Source organism: Caretta caretta, chromosome 7 (assembly GCF_965140235.1).
Source record: "Caretta caretta isolate rCarCar2 chromosome 7, rCarCar1.hap1, whole genome shotgun sequence".
Lineage (NCBI taxonomy): Eukaryota > Metazoa > Chordata > Testudines > Cheloniidae > Caretta > Caretta caretta.
The window spans coordinates 33,868,999-33,883,569 of NC_134212.1; the positions used below are offsets into that span (position 1 = coordinate 33,868,999).

The 14,571-nt window shown below is 55.0% G+C and overlaps 1 long non-coding RNA gene and 9 other non-coding genes across 12 annotated transcripts; all 10 read right to left on the reverse strand.

The window, feature by feature from the left end:
* Positions 1 to 6,658: 6,658 nt before the first annotated feature.
* On the reverse strand, positions 6,659 to 12,186 carry LOC142072698 (uncharacterized). Of its 3 annotated transcripts, XR_012669263.1 has the most exons (12): positions 12,135 to 12,186; positions 11,036 to 11,062; positions 10,318 to 10,360; positions 9,529 to 9,568; positions 9,238 to 9,271; positions 8,962 to 8,985; positions 8,535 to 8,578; positions 8,261 to 8,304; positions 7,801 to 7,840; positions 7,471 to 7,521; positions 7,118 to 7,152; positions 6,659 to 6,833 (listed from the first exon to the last, which is right to left on the reverse strand). It is a non-coding gene; the product is annotated as an uncharacterized LOC142072698 (long non-coding RNA). The 3 variants fall into 3 exon arrangements; XR_012669265.1 differs by lacking the exon at positions 9,238 to 9,271; XR_012669264.1 differs by lacking the exon at positions 8,962 to 8,985.
* On the reverse strand, positions 6,901 to 6,968 carry LOC125640720 (small nucleolar RNA SNORD31). Its single transcript, XR_007357872.1, has one exon. It is a non-coding gene; the product is annotated as a small nucleolar RNA SNORD31 (small nucleolar RNA).
* On the reverse strand, positions 7,231 to 7,355 carry LOC125640723 (small nucleolar RNA SNORD22). Its single transcript, XR_007357875.1, has one exon. It is a non-coding gene; the product is annotated as a small nucleolar RNA SNORD22 (small nucleolar RNA).
* On the reverse strand, positions 7,604 to 7,670 carry LOC125640721 (small nucleolar RNA SNORD31). Its single transcript, XR_007357873.1, has one exon. It is a non-coding gene; the product is annotated as a small nucleolar RNA SNORD31 (small nucleolar RNA).
* Positions 7,912 to 7,982, reverse strand: LOC125640714 (small nucleolar RNA SNORD29). The gene has a single exon (XR_007357867.1). It is a non-coding gene; the product is annotated as a small nucleolar RNA SNORD29 (small nucleolar RNA).
* On the reverse strand, positions 8,399 to 8,468 carry LOC125640719 (small nucleolar RNA SNORD30). The gene has a single exon (XR_007357871.1). It is a non-coding gene; the product is annotated as a small nucleolar RNA SNORD30 (small nucleolar RNA).
* Positions 8,795 to 8,920, reverse strand: LOC125640722 (small nucleolar RNA SNORD22). Its single transcript, XR_007357874.1, has one exon. It is a non-coding gene; the product is annotated as a small nucleolar RNA SNORD22 (small nucleolar RNA).
* On the reverse strand, positions 9,342 to 9,418 carry LOC125640715 (small nucleolar RNA SNORD28). The gene has a single exon (XR_007357868.1). It is a non-coding gene; the product is annotated as a small nucleolar RNA SNORD28 (small nucleolar RNA).
* LOC125640716 (small nucleolar RNA SNORD27) lies at positions 9,637 to 9,705 on the reverse strand. Its single transcript, XR_007357869.1, has one exon. It is a non-coding gene; the product is annotated as a small nucleolar RNA SNORD27 (small nucleolar RNA).
* On the reverse strand, positions 10,583 to 10,658 carry LOC125640717 (small nucleolar RNA SNORD26). Its single transcript, XR_007357870.1, has one exon. It is a non-coding gene; the product is annotated as a small nucleolar RNA SNORD26 (small nucleolar RNA).
* Positions 12,187 to 14,571: the final 2,385 nt, after the last annotated feature.

The window sequence follows — 14,571 nt, forward strand, 5'->3', positions numbered from 1 at the left end:
CTTGACGACCTTGAAAGGGCCCTCCCAGGCGGCCTGTAGTTTGTTCTTTCTCACTGGGATGAGAACCATCACCGGATCCCCGGTGGCGTAGGCACGGGCCCTTGCCGTGCGGTCATACCAGACCTTCTGCTTCTTCTGGGCTCTGGCCAGATTCTCCCTGGCCAGGCCCATGAGTTCAGCCAGTCTCTCTCGGAAGATCAGGACATACTCCACCACTGACTCTCCATCGGGAGTGGCCTTCCCCTCCCACTCGTCTCTCATCAGGTCCAGGGGGCCCCTCACCCTCCTTCCATATAACAGTTCGAAAGGCGAAAATCCGGTAGACTCCTGGGGCACCTCCCTGTACGCGAACAGCAGGTGAGGTAAGTACTTGTCCCAATCCTGCGGGTGCTGGTTCATAAAGGTTTTCAGCATCATCTTTAGCGTCCCGTTAAACCTCTCCACCAGCCCGTTGGACTGGGGGTGATAAGCTGAGGCCCAGTCGTGCCGGACCCCACATTTCTCCCACAAGCACCGGAGCAGGGCCGACATGAAGTTGGAGCCTTGGTCTGTCAAGACTTCCTTGGGGAACCCCACTCGGCTGAAAATGGTCAGGAGCGCATCGGCCACGGTGTCTGCTTCAATGGAAGCTAAGGGCACTGCCTCGGGGTAGCGGGTGGCAAAATCTACCACCACCAGAATGTATTTCTTCCCCGACCGGGTCGTCTTGCTGAGAGGCCCCACGATGTCCATGGCCACCTTCTGGAAAGGCTCCTCTATGATGGGCAAAGGTCTCAAAGCCGCTTTCCCCTTGTCCCGGGCCTTCCCCACCCTCTGACAGGGGTCACAGGATCGGCAATACTGCCGGACCGTGGTAAAGACCCCGGGCCAGTAAAAGTTCTGTAGCAACCTCTGCCGGGTGCGCCGGATTCCCTGGTGCCCTGCGAGGGGGATGTCATGGGCCAGGTACAGGAGCTTGCGGCGATACTTCTGGGGGACCACCAGCTGCCTCCTGATCCCACAGGACTCTACTTCCCTTGTGGGAGCCCATTCTCGGTACAGGAACCCCTTCTCCCACAAGAACCTCTCCTGGCAACCTCTCCTCATGGTCCGTACCACACCGAGGTCGGCCAGGTCCCTGAGCTTCCGCAAGGAGGGATCTTTCCTCAACTCGGCCTGGAACTCAGCGGCTGGGGAAGGGATGGGGACCGGTTCCCCCTCAGTGGCCAGGTCTGAGGCCTCAGCCTCTCTGAGCCGTGCCCCTCGGCCCTCCCTTCCCACCAGGGTAGGGTCCTGCGCCTCCGGTGTGGTACCCTCCCCGAGGTCAGGGAGCAGTGGCCCTCGCCGGCTCTGGCTACGGGTCACAACCAGGGCGGTCTGGGGCTTGCTTGGCCAGTCCTCTAGGTCTCCCCCCATCAAAACTTCAGTGGGCAAATGGTGGTGTACCCCCACATCCTTGGGGCCCTCCTTGGCCCCCCATTTCAGGTGTACCCTTGCCACGGGCACCTTAAATGGGGTCCCGCCCACCCCTGTCAGGGTCAGGTAGGTGTTGGGCACCACCCGATCTGGGGCCACCACCTCGGGCCGGGCCAGCGTCACCTCCGCGCCCGTATCCCAGTATCCATTGACCTTCCTCCCATCCACCTCCAGGGGAACAAGGCACTCTCTCCGGAGGGACAGCCCCGCGCCCACCCTGTAAACTGAGCGCCCTGAGTCCAGAGCCTCCAGCCCTCTGGTGGAGCTGGCCTGGGGTACTCTTCCCTCCTGAGCAGGTGGTAAACTGGTAGGCCCCCTTTCCTGGGTCGTCTGCCCCTCGTCCAGCTGGGTCCCTACCCAATTAACCCTGGGTAGGTTGGGTCTGCTCAGTTTGTCCCTGAGCCCAGGGCACTGGGACCGTATGTGGCCTCTCTGGCCACAGTGATAGCAGCTCAGGTCACGTTGGTCCCCTCGAGCGGGTCGGAGGGGCCCGACGCCAGGCGTTCCCCTTGGGAGGGGGTTCTCCCTATTTCCCCGCTGGGAGGCCCCCTGGTGACTCTCTCTCTGCATCGGGGGGGGGCCTGTTCTTTTGGGACTCCTCCCGGCTACCCCCTGACCGACTGTTCACAAACTCGTCGGCCAGCTGCCCTGCGTGCTGGGGGTTCTCGAGCTTTTTGTCCACCAACCACAGCCTCAGGTCGGAAGGGCACTGTTCATACAGTTGCTCCAGTACAATTAGGTCAAGCAGGTCCTCTTTAGCTCGGGCCCCCGCTGTCCACTTGCGGGCATATCCCTGCATCCGGTTGGCCAGTTGTAGGTAGGTGACCTCAGGCGTTTTACGCTGACTCCGGAACCTTCTCCGGTACATCTCGGGGGTCAGCCCAAACTCACGGAGCAGGGCCTGTTTGAACAGTTCATAGTCCCCTGCCTCCGGCCCTGTCATCCGGCTGTACACCTCCACGGCTTTGGGGTCCAGTAAGGGGGTGAGAAACTGGAGCCTGTCTGCAGGGTCAACCCTGTGCAGCTCACAGGCATTCTCAAAGGCCGTCAGGAAGCTATCTATGTCCTCCCCCTCCTTCCGCTGGGCCAGGAAGCACTTATCAAAGTTCCTTGCAGTCTTGGGTCCCCCCTCATTCACCACAGCCGGGGCCCCACTGCTCTTCAGCCTGGCCAGCTCCAGTTCATGCTGTCTTTGTTTCTCCTTCTCCTGACGTTCCCTCTCCTTCTCCTGACGCTCATGTTGACGTTGTTTCTCCTCATGTTGACGTTGTTTTTCATGATCCTCCAGCTCCCTCATTTTCATCTCCCTCTCCCATTCCAGCCGCCTCCGCTCCAGGGATGGGGAGCTCCGCCGGGAGGATCCCCTGCTGGGTGCTGGGGTCAGGGTGCCCTCGGTATTCGCTGGGCTTCCCCCAACCCCTCCCCCAGGCATAGGTAGGAAGGGTCTCGGGATGTCCTCGGCAGCAGTCTGACCCCTCCCAGCCCGGTCAGGCCCCGGGGCCCACGCTGCGTCTGCCGGGCGGCTCCCCTCAGGGACAGGGATCGGGTCATCCAAGCGATCCCTCTCCTCCAACTGGGCAATCAGTTGTTCCTTGGTGGACCTCCCGATGCGCAGCCCCCTCTGCCTGCACAGCTCCACCAGGTCACTCTTAAGGCGTTTAGCGTACATCTCCCTGCTGGCCACTCGCAGGCCGGGCAGCTTCCCACGGTTTCCAGGAAAAGCCCTTAGTGTGCCAGTCCTTCTTGAGGTCACCACCTCTTTGCCAGGGTCGAGCTGCAGACTCCTCCGCCCCTGGGACCGCTCGCTGCAATCCCCCGGGGGACCCTGTTACTGCAAAAGTCTTTCTCTCTGGTCACACATTCCCAGGGGTTAGCCGCCCCCCGAAACCGTCTCTCTCTGAATCTTCAGCACGCCTGGTCCCCGTCAATTCCCCTTCGTTTTACTGTTCCCCAGTCACTTACTGCAGGAAGCGCCGTTCACGGGGTGCAGTAGATCCCACCGCTGCCACCAGTTGTCGCGGAGTGTGGGGGAGTCCAGGCCCTGCACCCCTCTTCCTGGGATCCACTGAGACTCTCAGCCAGCCAGTAAAACAGAAGGTTTATTGGACAACAGGAACACAGTCCACAACAGAGCTTGTGGGTACAACCAGGACCCCTCGATCACGTCCTTCTGGGGGAGCAGGGAGCTTAGACCCCAGCCCTGGGGTTCCCTGTGTTCCTCTCCCCAGCCTCCCAAACTGCCAACTAACCCCACCCAGCAGGTTCCCTGCTGCAGCCTCTGTTCACATTCCCGGGCAGAGGTGTTACCTCCCCCTCCCCCTCCTGGCTCAGGTGACAGGCTCTCAGGTCTCCCATCCCCAGGGCACATTCCCAGGTCAACACTCCCCCCTCCCCTGTAGCTTGAGGGGGCAGGGAGAGACCCCTAATGCTCTATAGCATGTGCAAGACAGAATTTCTTCAGCATGAGGGGGGGGCCCATCCTAGCTCTAAGCATGTCAGGCACCCAAAGGAGTCAGCCCAGCAGGAGGAGCTTGGCCCCATCCCACAGACAGCTCTTTCTTCTCTACAAGCTGATGGTGCTGTAGAAGCCATGCTTCAGCCGTAGCATGACACAGCCTAGGCAAGGCCTCACACCTGCCCCAGGCAGCTCTTGGAACACAGATCTCACAGCTTCCCAGCCAGGGTTCAGGCAGAGGACCCCACCCATCATAGGCATGGACTCCTCCGTGGTCCTGGAGCAGGCTGGGCCCAGACTAAATACAAGGGAGGAAAGTCTCCCTGACCCTGAAGTTGGGCTTAATAGCTTCTCTTAAACAGAGAAATTGTCCAGTAAGATATTACTATGATGTTGCACTCCCTATGCTTTATGAAAATATGCTTATGAATATAATGTAACAGGATATGCTTTATGCAGAAAGTCTCTTGTAAGGTATTACAATTCTTCTAATCTACTGTGTGTTCATCCTATTCGTTTGCATGTATTATTTCTCTGTCCGAAGTTAGAATAAGATAAACTTGTATTACTGATAGGTTTCAGATTAGCAGTTGTGTGCGTCTGTATTCACAAAAAGAAAAGGAGTACTTGTGGCACCTTAGAGACTAACCAATTTATTTGAGCATAAGCTTTCGTGAGCTACAGCTCACTTCAACGGATGCATACAGTGGAAACCGCAGAAAACATTATATACAGAGACCATGAAACAATACCTCCTCCCACCCCACTCTCCTTACAATGTGTATGATAATCAAGTTGGGCCATTTCCAGCATAAATCCAGGTTCTCTCACCCTCCGCCCCCCCAAACTCACTCAGTACTTTTAAATTTAGAAGGAGGGGTGGGGACCCAGAGAGACAAAAGATTCCCACCTTGGGCTAAAGCTATAAAAGGGGGTGGAGCAGGACAAAGGGGCTGCCAGTCATGAGAAAACCCCTGCTTACCACCAGAGATGTCTGCTAGAACGAACAAGTACTGTACCAGGGAAAGGATTGGGCCCAGACTAGGAAGGAGTCTAGTCTGTGAAAGAAGCTTATTGGAACATCAGAGTGCGAGATATTACCTGTAAACAGTTTCTTAATGTATTCAGCTTAGACTTGCATGGTTTTGCTTTATTTTGCTTGATGACTTACTTTGTTCTATTACTTGAAACCATTTAATCCTACTTGTTATATTTAATAAAATCACTTGTTTATTAATGAAAACACAGTAAGTGATTAATACCTGGAGAAGCAAACAGCTATGCATATCTATCAGCATTATAGAGGGCAATTTATGAGTTTACCCCATATAAACTTTATACAAAGTAAAAGTTATTTGGGGTTTGGATCCCACTGGGAACTGGTGGGTGTCTGGGTGCTGGAGATCAGTAACCTGCTGAGCAGCTTTTAGTTAAAGTCTGCAGTTGTGGGGGCATGGACCAGACCTGGGTCTGTGTTGCAGCAGGCTAGCATGTCTGGCTTAACAAGGCAGGGTTCTAGAGTCCCAAGCTGGCAGGGAAAAAGTGCTCAGGTAATTTCAGCACACCATGTGACAGTCCGAAGGGGATCTCTGACCAAACCAATCACAATTACCTCACCCACCTTGTCTAATATCCTGAGACAAACACCGCTACACCACATCCTTCACTCAGCATCAGAGGCAGAACTAGGAGCTGCTGTATGAGGGTCAGGGCCTTGCTCAGCTCTGGCTCATACAGCTACGCTGCAGAGAGTTGCAAGCCTGCCATTGCAGAAGTACCCAATCCATATTAGATGGCACCTCCATGTGGTTGGATCTGTGCAGCTGCTTAGAACCAGCTCAGCTACTGTGCCATCCTACTACAGCCCCTCACATAACAAGTCCAAGAAGTGGATGGGCAGTTAGTGCTGTGAACTAGGGTTCTGCTCTCAGCTGTACCCAAGCAGGACTCCACCCCTTTGTGCTTGTAAGGTAGGTTGTATTATGCTCCCACTCCGGGGCATGAGGGTTAATACCCTGGAGAAGGGAGATATAGCTCTGCACCATAGGGATATCCAAGAAGCCTTGACAGGAAGTGGAGCACCCTGAGCAAACAGACACAGGTGATCTAGGACAGACCTGTGGCCCAGTTCCACCAGCTCACCCACTCAATTAAAGCTGAGTGAGCCAAGAGGAGTGTCTTAAACTCACCTGCCTGTGCCAGCACACAGGTCAGTTCTAGGGCTTTGGGGGAGGGAAGAGTGACTAATGGGGGACTGAAGACATGCCAGGAGTCCCTTCAGCATGACACTCATAAGGTATCACAGTGAAGATCCCCATTCCAGCCCTGTCACACAGCAGCCAGGTACAGGCATTGCTCCTGCTCAGCACACTACCAGAAACAGGGGCAGGGAGGTGCCTGCAACCCTGCTATTGTAAGCTCTATAACTTCAGGCTATGCAAGGGCTGAGTGGGTGCATTTAGTGTCCTGCCTCAGCTGTCCATGGCATACAGGGCCACCTAGGCAGAAACCAGCAACTCTGCCCCTTGTGGAGACAGGAAGGAGCCCCATGGACCAGCTGGCATGGAGAGACCCCCCTCTAAGCTTTGTCCAGGGAGCTGTGACCCCCCACTGCAGGTATAGGTGAGCAGGGCCCCAATTCCACCTAGTAACTGTCCCTGCTCCCCAGCATGACACCAGGCCTTCCCACACCCCTGGGAGGCCTTGCAACACACACTGAGGCCCATCATGATACCAAGGCTCCAGCTGGTCTGTGCAGAGATGTTTTATTTAACAGTCACTACACAGAGAACCACACACTAAGGGGCTGACTGCCCCGGCCAACACCAAGCTGCTGCTGGGTTTGTCACAGCTCAGCAGGGAGAGCTCTTCCTCCTGGAGGGAGGGGTGATGGCAAAGCTGCATCTGGTCTGCACACTTCAACCTGCAGGAGAGAAGGAGACTGATGAGAGCAGTGCTCCCAGCCAGGGGCAGACAGGGACCCCCAGGGTCAAGCTTCAGAAAGTACCAGTCAGTCACCAGCATCAGACTGGGGCGGTAAGTGCTCATCATATGCTCAACCTCTTGCCTGAGGGAAGGATCATCATGGAGGTGGAACTAGTTTATTCCAGCAGAAGGCACCACAAGGAGAATGACAGCTCATCCCTGGAGATGGGAGAGGGTCAGCACACAGGGGGCAAGTACAGAGTCAGTGGCAATTACACTCACCCGCTGTGCTCAGATGAGTGTGCTTCCAGGCAGCCCTATGAGAAACAAGCAGAGAACTGCAGGAGAGCCACTTCCCACGGCGTACCCCACTCATCATCCCAATGCTGCCAAAGTCCCATCAGACAGTTCCTTTTGAAACAGAGTCTCCTCCTCTCTCTCCACCGGCCCAGTGGGTTCAACCTTGGCAGGTTCTGGACCAGCATGGACAGTAAGACATGACCTGCTTTCCTCATCAGGACATGGCACCTACCCCACCTCTCACCCACAACCCAGGCCACCCCCACCTGTATTGCTATGGAGGGAGCAGAGCTCCTCTCTACCAGTCCCTTTCCAGCTGGTGCTTCTCAGCTTACCTGCAGCTCCACCAGTTGACTGCCCATCCCCTGGCAGGAATTCAAAGGCTCCTGAAACAGAAAAAATAGCTGTTGGAGGACTGGGCAAGGAGCAAGCAACCATGTTCTCAACCAACACTGCTGCCAGGCTCCTGGCCTCAGAGGGAACCACTCAGTCACGGGGATCAGACTGGGGCAGTAGGGGTCTTATCACTGAGGAGCTGGAGAATGGGACAGGACCCCTGCCACAGGGCAGAGCTTGCCATTCAGTTTACAGCCAGGGGCAGGTGTGGTCTCTGCTTAGCTCCCCCTTGCCCATCCCTCCTTTACACCCACAGGCCCATCACTCACTCAACATTCCAGGCACTTCTGACCCCAGGCCTCTGGCTACCTGTTGGAACAGGACAACAGAGTCAGCTACTCCCCAGCACAGATGCCCCAAACTCACCCCAGCTCTGTGCAGTTTCTCAGTTGTTCAAATATTTTCATGTTTATATTAAATCAAAGTGAGCTAGTTTGGCTCATCATTAAAACTGCAGTGAGCACCTCTTACCCCACAAGACAGCACTGTGCCATGCCTGCCACAATGGGGTGCTGACTAGGCCCCCTTGGCACTACCACAACAGTTTCTCACACCCAGAGCTGGCACCCTGACACCACCATGAAGCTATACTCCCCCCGCGCCCCTTGTCCCAGTTGTTCAGGGAGGAAACGTTGATCCCAGTGGCATTTGCAGCATCTGGTCTCTTACACATGCTTCTATGCAAGGGACATTTGCAAAGAGCCCTGGAGAGAGGTGAAGGGCACTTACCCATCACTCAGTGCAGTAGAACCATCTACTCCTGCATCTTTAATCTAGGGGAGGAGAGGTTATTTGATCTGAATCCTGAGGCCCTGAATTCTAACTTTGTATCCCTGATAAGGCAAAGCCTGCAGCCTGTTCGTCACAAAGCCTCAGGGTCAAAGTCTCAACAGCAGTGTTCAGCCGAACGAGATTCCAAAGTGAATTCATCATGTCAGTGGGAACAGGCAGCTAGGACTGAGCCCCACCCATCATCAGCTGATTATCTGATGTGTATCCTTACCTGGGTAGCTGGATCAGAAGCTGGCTAAGACTCACTCCAGGCACCTGAAAAGAACCAGAGCATCTGAGTGGTATTTTCTCTCTGCTCAGTGGTATTCATCACCACACTGCTCATATACAAGATGCTCTGGCTACATCCCTCTCCCCTTGTTGTTTTACAGGGTGCTGCTCCTGCCTGAGATGGCGGTGTGCAGAGCACAGTGTTACAGCACAGGTTAATCAGCCATTACACCCAGGAATCAATGCCAGACCCAGCCCAATGTCCCATCAGACTGTTCCTCTTGGAGCATGTTCTCCTCCTCTCATGCTGCAGGTACCAGTGGGTTCACCTTTGCAGGTTCTGGTACCAAGACAGACAGTAAGATGGCACAAATTTCCTCATTGGGACAGTGGGCAGAGGGGAAGCTAGGACTGTGTAGGTCACTCACCCTTTCCAGATCAAGGCATCTCACCTGTACAGAGAAGAGAAGAATTGGGTCAGTGAGCACAGGAACAGAGCACAGCTCATTGGAGCAGGGCCAGAGCAGTTTGATCAGGGCTTTGGTAACTAAATGCCATGAGACAAGTGTCGTCCAGCTAACGTGGTGTCATCCTTTCAAACTGCCACTTGTCAACTGTCAAAGTAATGGCCCATCCCAGAGCTACAGAAGGGGAACTGGCCAGGCCCTACTATGCTAGGGACACTGTGTAGGAGATGCATTTACCTGAGACAGGCATTCACCCCCAGGATGAGTTCACCTAGAGGGAAAGCAGAGAGCCCTGTGAGACAGGTGTCTGAATGTGCAGCATCTTCCACCCAAGGGCCAGCTGCCATCAGAACTCTAACATGCTTATTGACCAATGTTCTTCAAAACTTTTCAGAGGAACTAGTTCAGATCACCTGGCAAGGGAGCTGGGCACTGATATACCCAGATGGGAGTGCTCAGCACACACACACACAGCCTTAGCAGGGTAGGCCTTCCAGCCCCACAGAGATCAATAAATCCCAATCCTACCTGTATATGAGGCTGGACTCCATCTAGGGGTAGGGGTAACCTGAAACAGAAGGGGCAGATTAACCCTATTACTAGACCAAAAAATCCCTCCCCAGGGATGATCTCCAAGTTCTCAGAAGTAAGCTGGCATCACAGACACTCAGCCATATGCTTGTCTGTTTGTATTCATCACTGAACAGCAAGGGAGCAGAAGCCTGACTGGGTCCATGGGAAATACTCCCACATTGCAGCCTGCACTGATTAACCACTGCAGCAGTCCTCAAGCTGGATAGAGGATTGAGCTGCCAGGCACACAGGTCAGAGCCATTCATGGAACCACAAATCCCCATCCTTAGAGGGGAAAAAAAACTAGATGCTGCTCTAGCTCACACGATCATTTACTAAAAACCCAAGACATTGGAGACAGCACTGTTGCAGTGAGCAGGAGGGAGCGGAAGTTTGGATCACTCCAATACATACAGATCCTAAGCCAGCACTGACCATCCCCCTCCATCCTGCCCAGCCATTGATCCGAGCAGGGCACACAGCTTCCGCTGGTCTAAGAGGGATGCATACTTGGAGAGTTAAGGCTGTTTCAGACAGGAGACCCACCTAGCAGACAAGTGGGTCAGTGGATGAGGCTCCACTTAAGCCCCAAGGCAACAGTGTGTATCCCTGCTCCCACCCCAGCAACATTAGGGAAGACAGCTGCACCCTAGACATGGTGTAATGGAGCTGGTTTCCCCTGTGTAGACCACCCCATGTTCTATGTATCTTTTCATCAGAGATTGAGAAAGCTCAACTACTCACCCGTTGAGAGGCTGCAGATGCACATGACTGGTAAGACCCATGCCTTAGAGAAGAGAGACATGAACCTTAACATGCAGTCATGCAATGTTGCTCTTGTAGGAGCAGAGTCATACAACCTGGCCTACCCACTCCCCATGTTAAGGGCAATGTGGGCATATGCTCTCTTCTGGTGCTGTTCCACAAGGGCCTGCCCCTCCCAGCAGGGCTGAAGCACCAGGCCACAGGGGCCTAAATGTGATCCACACCTACCTGAGCTAAGGGCAGTGCCACTCAGAATCTGGTAAAGATTTTCTCCACTGAAGCCTCAGAAAGAGAGAGTTCAGCATTTATCATCTTTGCAGCACTTTCACTTCATGCACCACCCCACTCCCAAGACCAGGGACCCAATTAAAAGCAATGACATGCTGCATTAACAGCAACATGTCAAACCCCCCCACACCCCCTCCCTCCCCAGTAGCATGCCCCACTACTTGGTTAGTCTGCTATAGCAGGCAAGCATCTGGGAACTTCAGCCATTTAGACACCACAGACAGTATGACACTATGGCCTTATAAATTTAACCATGGACCCCAGGGCCACCTTAAGAGTCCCAAATACCAGGAACACCTGCCTCTGGGAGGTGGGCTGAGTCCTGGGAAGGAGTGAGAATGGGAGGGGAGGTGCAGCTCTAGCCAGAGCTACACAAGCTCCAGCATACATGATGGCATTTGTAACTTACCTAGCAAGCACACCAGAGGTTTAAACCCTGCAAACAGAGAAACAGCATTAGGAACGTGGAATGGACACATGTTCCCCATGGCAAAGTGGGCAGGGCTCTAAACTACACCCCAAGATGGGCAAGCTCCCCCATGGTCCCCAGCATCATGGCATGGCTGCCCTTCAAACCCCTGGCCACAGAGGTGGGAGCAAGTCTGTTCTCCTCAGATTTATTTGGGGTCCTCACAAGGCTGTCAGCACAGGTCTGTGATAGGTCTCATCATAGAAAGAACAGGCCTCGTCCCCTCCTCCCCCGGGCATGAAACTACTCCTCACCCTTCCTGCCCACAGCACTGGCTAAGACCTTCAGGCTGCCTACTCCTGGGCAAGGGCAGGATGAGGCTAAGCCTTGTGTCCCAGCAATCTGACTGCCAGGGGGCCCTGGCCAGAGGTGGCTCAGCTGGGGGAGAGCACCCCTTGGAGGAGGAGCGGTGCCGCACGTGGCTGGTGCCTCTAGCAGTAGGCGGGGGACAGGCGGCGGAGGCGCGTAGCCACTGTCCAGGGCGCTAGCTGTGAAGTCGCCCCCGCCCAATACAGCGTTCCTCCGGGGGCGGGGAGACTCCCAGCCCGGCCGGCGCTCCAGACGGGTTTGTCACTGCAGGGCTCCAGCCCTCCTGAGCAGCAGCCGGCGCGGGAGGGTTTCCCTGGGCTACCGGGCGGACCCGCCGGGAGAGCTCCGCGGGGTTGCTGTAGGAGAAATCAGCGGGGAGGAGGCAGCGAGCAGGGCCGCAGGCAAAGGGTTCGGGGGGGCCGCAGAGGCGACATGTGGGGCGGGTCACGAATCCCTACCACGAAGCTACGTGTCGCCTGTGGGGCCCCCAGCCTCCGCAGCGCTCCCTCACCGCAGCACCCGGCCCCCAGCTCCACACCCCCCATAGCTCGCAACATGGCGGCGGAGCCTGCCCGCGCCTCCCACCCTGCGGGACGCAGCTCCCTGCCCGGTGCCCGAGTCACCCCCTCCCCAAATCCCCGAGGAACCGCGGGCAGCAGCAGCCGCCCGCCCCCGGGCAGGGGCTTCCGAAACGGAGCCGCATGGCCACAGAGGGCACGTCCCCACTCACCCCATACCCCGAGCAAACAGCAGCTGAGCAAATGGCCGAGCTTCCCCCCAGCCGGGACTTAAATACCCAAGAGCCAGGGGCATGCTGGGAAATCTCCCTTTCTCATTGAAAGCGAAGGAAGCCAAACGCTCATGTGCAACGAGGGAGTTGGCGAATGAGCGGCAACCTGAGTACGCATGCGCAGGGAGGCGGTGCACTGTGCGAGAGCCTGAAGAAGTGGCGGGATGAACTTCAGCCTGAAGGCACATGCGCAAAGAGGTGGCGGGTTGAGCGGCAACCTGCAAGCGCAGCAGATGAGGGAATGCGCGGGGATCTGAGTGCGCATGCGCTCTACTGGTGGTGAGGGGATGTGTACTTGGGGCGGTGATTGAGCGGGAACACGCCCTGGTCTTGTGCGTGCGAGCTTGGCGGGAGCTAACTGCGGTGCGATCGTCGGTCCTTTGTTCGCAGTGACAGAGCGGAGGAGGGAAAGGAACTCACTCCCCCTTCCTCCTTGGGAATCTCCTCTCCATTGCCCTCCCCTTAGGGCCCCGCCGGGCCACCCGCGGGTCTCTCCCCCGCACAGAAATTACCTGAAGGATCCCTGGCTCCGGTGGACCACCCCCAGCAGAAACTCGCTCCAACTCGGCCTCTGCCCACCGCCAGGGAGCGTGTCTGGTTCCTCCCAAAGACCCAGCCAGAACCCGGGGAGCCCCCACCCCCCGGACGTGGCTCCCTCCATGGGGGGTTACACTGGAAGAGCTACAGCGCAGAGGTTTCTCTGTTTACAGGCGGCCAGTCAATTCCCCCATGTAGACAAGCCCCTTAGACTGCAGCGGGGGGGTCCCGGCAGCCGGCTCTGCTCAGTCTCCAGAGCTCGCTTCGCTTTTGGCCGCTGCTGCCTCTACTCGTGGCTGTGGAGCTCTGGCGCCACCTGCTGGCTGTGATTTCAAAGCGTGGTAGAAAAACAAATTTCAGAGTAACAGCCGTGTTAGTCTGTATTCGCAAAAAGAAAAGGAGTACTTGTGGCACCTTAGAGACTAACCAATTTATTTGAGCATGAGCTTCCGTGAGCTACAGCTCACTTCGTCGGATGCATTCCTGTAAAGTAAGCTGTAGCTCACGAAAGCTTATGCTCAAATAAATTGGTTAGTCTCTAAGGTGCCACTAGTACTCCTTTTCTTTTTGTAGAAAAGCAAATCGCTGGAAGGGAGGAGAAGCTCTCTCACTGAGCGCCTGCCCGGGGTACATCAAACCCACAAACCAGCTTTTCACAGGAGAGTAATACTGAGCACTTCGACAGGTTTCAGAGTAACAGCCGTGTTAGTCTGTCTTTGCAAAAAGAAAAGGAGGACTTGTGGCACCTTCGAGACTAACCAATTTATTTGAGCATGAGCTTTCGTGAGCTACAGCTCACTTCCTCGGATGGAAACACGGTATGCATCCAATGAAGTGAGCTGTAGCTCAGGAAAGCTCATGCTCAAATAAATTGGTAGGTCTCGAAGGTGCCACAAGTACTCCTTCACTGAGCACTTCACAGCTCTGCAGCGTCACACGCTGCATGATGTACTCTCCTCCCAAAGCTCCCTGGAGAGGTGGTAAATAGTTTAATCTTTACAGAGCAATTGGAAAGGAGCAGCCGCCTGGAGTGTCGCGTCCCAATCCAGCTTTACCCCCAAGCCCTTTAGCGCTCATCACCCCTTAACGAGGGGGTGGGGCTACTCAGGGAGAACAGGGCTTTAAAAAACCGGTTCCTGAGCAACCAGAGGAGCTAGTGAACAGAAGCAGCTAACAGGGGAGTTTTGTTGGGGGGGGGGGGATACACTTAATTAACGTTCTTTATCGAGGCTGTTTATTGCCTTAAGTTTAAAAACAACAATAAAGGAAACAGCTGCAGGAGTAAAAAGAGAATGCAGGCAGAAGTCCAGCCACAGAGTCATACAGTAAGAGACCAGAGAAGCTCAAGCCGTGTAGCTTAATGAACAGAAGGTTAAGAGTTGACTGTAAAGTCACCGTCTATAAGTATCTACATGGCAAGAGGATTTCTGATGGGAGAGGGCTCTTTGCTCTCACAGGCAAAGGCAGAACGAGATCCAATGGTTGGAAGCTACAGCTGGAGAAATTCAGGCTGGAAAAAGTGCAGATTTTTTAGGGGGTAATTAGCCGTCAGAACAACTGACCTAGGAATTCGATGGATCCACCATCACTTGGAGTGTTTACATCGCATCTGGGTGTCTCTCTCTACAATTTGTGCTCTAGCCCAGCCAGAAGTGATGGGCCAGATGTAAAAAACCACTGGTGAAATGCTCTGGCCCATGTTACGCAGGAGATCAGACTGTATGAGCAGAATGGTCAATTCTGGCCTTGGAATCTCTGAATTCCTGTCAAATGTCCACACGGTGCACAAATCAGCCACAGATCTGCAGCTCCTGACAAGCTATGGCTGGCTCTGGCTGAA